This window comes from Hyperoodon ampullatus (genome assembly GCF_949752795.1).
Source record: "Hyperoodon ampullatus genome assembly, chromosome: 14".
Classification (NCBI taxonomy): domain Eukaryota; kingdom Metazoa; phylum Chordata; class Mammalia; order Artiodactyla; family Ziphiidae; genus Hyperoodon; species Hyperoodon ampullatus.
In genome coordinates this window covers 43,097,025-43,102,701 of record NC_136927.1, presented here as the reverse complement: position 1 = coordinate 43,102,701, position 5,677 = coordinate 43,097,025, and positions in this window count along the sequence as shown.

Here is a 5,677-nt window from a genome sequence, read left to right as displayed (position 1 = left end):
CTCCCTTAGGTTTGTGCAGTCACATCTGTTTTTAAGCATTTGTCTTATTGTAATTGTCTATTGCAGTAGACTCAGTTCTCTCAAAGATGAAATTGTCTGAACTTTTATCTACCCCAGCTTTTGGTACATAGTAAGCCCACTGGGGGTGGTTGCCTGGCCTGTGTTTGGCCACTTCCAGTTACAGAAGTGTTCTTAAGGTTGCCCATTTTACATCTTCCACACTAGTGGTTTAGTAGAGAAGGGGATGCAGTGACATCTGTAATATAGCTGTTCAGGCCAGTGGGGTTTTCAGAAGTTTCAAGGGGCCTGTGGGTTATATGTTACGTTCTGGGCGGAGAAAGAAGACCTAAGGCGTAGCCCTTGCCTTCGTGGGGCTTACAACCAGTCAGATAAAATGCACCATTAATGCCAAGCAGCACTGTATAATAGATACTGTATGTAGGATAATGGCAGATCAGTTAAGCTGTCTGAGTCCCAGTTTCCTTAGCTATACAATGTGGAGACAGGGATTTTCTAATGAATAAAGGTATGAGGTATAATATTTAGTGAATGATGAAAGTAGTATTCAGTAATCCTTCATTGATTCTTTCAATGAATTTTTTTTAAATGGTGGTAAAATATACGTAACATAATATTTACCATTTTAACCATTTTTAAGTGTATAGTTCAGTAGCATTAAGTACATTCACATTGTGTGCGTCCATCCCCAGAACTATTTTCATCTTGTAAGACTGAAACTGTACCCATTAAACAGTAATTCTCGGGCTTCCCTGGTGGCGCAGTGGTTGGGGGGTCCGCCTGCTGATGCGGGGGACACGGGTTCGTGCCCCGGTCCGGGAGGATCCCACATGCCGTGGAGCGGCTGGGTCCGTGAGCCGTGGCTGCTGAGCCTGCGCGTCTGGAGCCTGTGCTCCGCAGCGGGAGAGGCCACGGCAGTGAGAGGCCCGTGTACCGAAAAAGTAAAAACAAACAAACAAACAAACAAAAAACCAGTAACTCTCATTCCCTTCCTTGTCCCCTAGTGACCACTATTCTACTTTCTGTCTCTATGAATTTAACTACTCTAGGTCCCTCATATAAATGGAATTGTACAGTTTTTGTCTTTTTATGACTGGCTTATTTCACTTAGCATAATGTCCGCGAGGTTCATCCGTGTTGTAGCATCTGTCAGGATTTCCTTCCTTTTTAAGACTGAATAATATTCCATTGTGTGTGTAGACCACATTTTGTTTATCCGATCATCTGTTGATGGACACTTGGATTACTTCCACCTTTTGGCTGTTGTGAGTAATGCTGCTGTGAACATGGGTGTACAAATCTTCTAATGAATTTTAAGTAGCCACTGTATTAGAGGCTCTAGCGAATGTCAGGTAAACAAGACAGACACGTACCTCCCCTCGGGTAGCTGACAACATTGCTTTAGAACCTTTGGACAGAATTTTATTGTTTATTGACTTAAGCTGGCCAAGCACTCTTGTATTCAGGTTTCATTTTAATTGGCAGTCAGGAGAGCGTTATGAAAATGACCACCTTTGAGCAATTAATTGTAAAGTAGTAGTACTTGACTTCACAATTACCATTTACAATGTTTTCTGAGGTAAGTTTTGAGTCAAGTTTTCTGTACCCTACCCCTCACTTATTTTAGCACACAGTGGGTGACCACAGCGGATTTGAGGTGAATAGGACTGTCAAATTACATCCTTTTTGCAGTACTCACACCAGGGGTTCATCTCCTGTAGGTGTCCCAGGTTCAGGGGTGTGGATGGGGCAGGCCTTGTCCCTGGATGCAAGGAAGCCATTGCCTGATTTGTGTCTTCCCGGAGGAGGGTCTTTTGCCTGGGATCACAGTTCTTTATTCCAGGAACTTTTTTCCATTTCTTACTGACTTAACATTTTTACTTTAAAGAGCGTTTAAAGAGTTGGCAAGTAAGTTTGGGCCTTTGTAATATCTTCTTTTTAAAACTTCAGCTTGCTAATAAGATGAAAATGGTGTAATATGATAGAACTACCATTTATTCAGTATCTATACTAAGCTAGCTGTTTTTCATTTGTTTGGTTTTTCTTTCAGTCACTCAGTGTCAGTTAAGCACACCAACACTGGTAGGTTGGTTACCTTATTGCCATTACTACCAGAGGAGGAGGTGAGCAGACCTGGTGTAGGAACCTGTTTAACAAGTGGTGGAGCTGGCATTTGGGTCCAAGGTGCTCTCCTCCAAAGCCTGTGCTCCTGGAGGTACAGGTGCTTCCTCATGTGGAAGTTGGTTGGGAATGTCATCCAACTACATTTTATTTGGTTCTGAGTAGTGATGAGGGCTGGGGAGCATGGGAATTTCCTTTAAACTCTCCCTCTAGGAGGAGGGATTTTGACCTGCAAATTTAGAACTAGTTAAAAAAGATTTGTAGTTGCAGCACAGAATTCCTAGAACAGTTAAACTATAACTACATTTGATTAAATCATCATTTTGGGTTGAATTCCCATGAGTTCTCAAGTGATGTAACATCTTAGAGGTTCCCACTACTTCTCTGAAAAATTGCTACTTAATATCAAATGAGCTTTGCTTATTATGGAAATTTTGTGTAAATTGAACCCTTACTTAAATTAGCATTTTTTTTCTTTTTTAGTTTCTTAGAAGATTTCTTTGGTTACAAAGTCTTCTCATTTTTGAACTCTATATTTTTATTATGTTTGGCAGTGCCGCGAGGCATGTGGGCTCTTAGTTCCCCACCAGGGATCGAACCTGTGCCCCCTGCAGTGGAAGCGCTGAGTCTTAACCACTGGACCAGCAGGGAAGTCCGCCTTCTCATTTTGCTTTTTAATTATTTCATTTTTGGCTGTGTTGGGTCTTCGTTGCTGCGCATGGGCTTTCTCTATTTGCGGCGACCAGGGGCAACTCTTCTTTGCGGTGTGCGGGCTTCTCATTGCCGCGGCTTCTCTTGTTGGGGAGCACGGGCTCTAGGTGCGCGGCCCTCAGTAGATGTGGCTCACGGGCTCCAGAGCGTGGGCTCCAGAGCGCAGGCTCAGTAGTTGTGGCGCATGGGCTTAGTTGCTCCGCGATATGTTGGGATCTTCCTGGACCAAGGCTCGAACCCGTGTCCCCTGCATTGGCAGGCGGATTCTTAACCACTGCGCCACCAGGGAAGTTCTTATTTCCCATTTTATAGATGAGAACATTCAAGGCCCAGAATGGTTAGGCAGCTTCTCAAGCTCACACTGCAATCAAGTGGCAGAACTGGCATTCAGAGCCAGGCAGTCTGGCTCAAGAGTCAGTGCTCTCAACTGTTACACTTTCACCCCAGGAGGGATAATATTGTCCCTGCCCTCTAGAAGTCAGTTTAGTGAGGAAATGGGACATATATTCTGGGAATTATGAGAGGCTGTGGTAAGGGTGACCATAGTAGAAGAATGCATTGATACAAAGGTGGCATACCTGAGGACAGGGAACAGGGAAGATTTCCCAGGAGGAATATTTGAGTCTTGAAGGGTTAGGAAGAGTTTGACAGTTGGACACGGAAAAAAAGGGCCTTCTAATTGAAAGTTTGCAGATAGTTACAAAGATTAGATATGTATTAATAAAGATAATAGAAAGTAATAGGTGTCAGGAGTGGAGGTGAAAGAAGAAATTAACATTTGTTGAGTGCTTAGGACTTTGTAGGTCTTTATGTGCATTTATACGCACAGTACACAAGCATGCTATTTTTTCTCATCGTGAATACCTTTATTCCTACTTTCCTGGCCAGCTGCTGCCCCATTTCCTTGTTCCTCTTTGCAACAAAACTCCAGGAAGGAGTGGTCTTTAATTCCTCACCTTCCATTCTCTCCCAAGCTCACTTGTCAAGGTCCCACCCGCTGCTGTTGAACGCAGGGGTTAGTTCTCATCTTAGTCAATCTGTCCGTAGCATTGGACATGTTGAATACTCCCCCTTCTGTTAAAGTCTTTCTTCACCTGGTCTCCAGGACACTAAAATGTGCTTTTAGTTTTCCGCCATCTTACTGGATATTTCTTCCTCATCGCACTGATCTTTGAATAGCTGGAGTGCTCTAGGCCTCAGACCTAGTTAGCTCCCAGGCCAGACCTCCCCACTGAGCCGCAGTTCTCATATATCCAGCTGCCTACTTGACATGCAAGCTTGTTTGTCAGGCATGTCAAATGTAACCTGTCTAAAACCCAACTCCCGACTTTCCCCTTAATTCTTTTCTACCCACAGTCTTCTCTTTCTCAGTTGGGGGCAGCTCCATCCTTCTAGTTGCTTGTGGCAAAAACTTGGAGTCATCCTTGACCTTTCTTTCTCTCATATCCCACATCTGGTCCGTATCAGGAAGGCTGATTGTTTTCTCCCTTCGAAATGTAGCCAGGATTTTATCACTTCTTGTTCCCTCCACTGCTGTCTCTCTAGTTCAGGCCTTCATCATCTCTTGCCTGAATTACTGCAGTTGCCTCCTAACTGTTCTCCTAGCTTCTGACCTTGTCCCATGATAGACTGTTTTAACACAGTAGCCTCAGTGATCCTTTGAAAAATCTAGGGCAGATCATGTCTTTGTTTTGTTCCCATGGCTCCTCATCTCACTTAGAGCGAAGGCCACAGTGGCCCACGTGCGCCTCCATGGCCTACTGTGCCCTCCATATTCTGGCCCGTGGTTACACTCTGAACCCATCTCCTGCCACTCTCCCCTTGGCTCACTCTGTTTCAACTCCCCTGGCCTCCTTGCTGTCCTTCAGATGCTCCAGGTGTGTGCCTGCCTCAGGGCTTTGGCCTGGCTGTTGCTTCTGCTTGGACTGCACTTTCCCCTAGATGTCTATATGACCAGCGTGACCTCCTTCAGGCCTTCTCAAGAGTCATGTTCCCGGTGAGGCCAGTCCTTACCACCCTATTTAAAATTGTAATCCCATCTCAGAACTCCCAGTCCTTCACATCCTGCTTTACTTTTTGTAGCATTTACACTTTTAAACATTTTACATGGTTAATGTTATTTATGAAATCTATTTTTTGTTATCTCTTTGTGCTAAAATATTAACTCCCTAAAGCTTTGCTCTGTTCACTGATGTATCCCGAGAGTCTAGAACAATTGCTGGCATAGTAGACAGTTACATTGTAGTTAGGAATGCTGTGGAGGTCTTGGGTGTTCAAGACCTTTAGAGAAAGGGAGTAAATAGAACTTGCACAGAGGGGGTATTTCAGAAGAGGAGAAGGGTGTAACTAAATGTGTAGTGTTAAGAAAGGATCTATAATAGACTGGTTTGGCAATGGTGGAGATTTTTGTGAAGAAGTGGTTGGGGAGAAAGTTTATAACAGCAGTTAAGGGCTGGGTTATGAAGGGCCTCCAGTACTACTCAAGGGAGTTTGGCTTTGTTTTTTGGCTGATTTTTCCTTAAAGGAACATTAACCCATCTACTGTGTGTAGGTTAGATTGGTGTGGGAAACCAGATACGACACCATGCCTGGGTGGATGTGATAAAGGCCTGTTCTTGGATTTGGAGTTAGGAGTGGAGAGGAAGACTTGACCAAGAGAGTCATCACTTAAAACTGCCTGATTCCAGGGCTTCCCTGGTGGCGCAGTGGTTGAGAGTCCGCCTGCCGATGCAGGGGACACAGGTTCGTGCCCCGGTCCGGGAAGATCCCACATGCCACGGAGCGGCTGGGCCCGTGAGCCATGGCCGCTGAGCCTGCGCATCCGGAG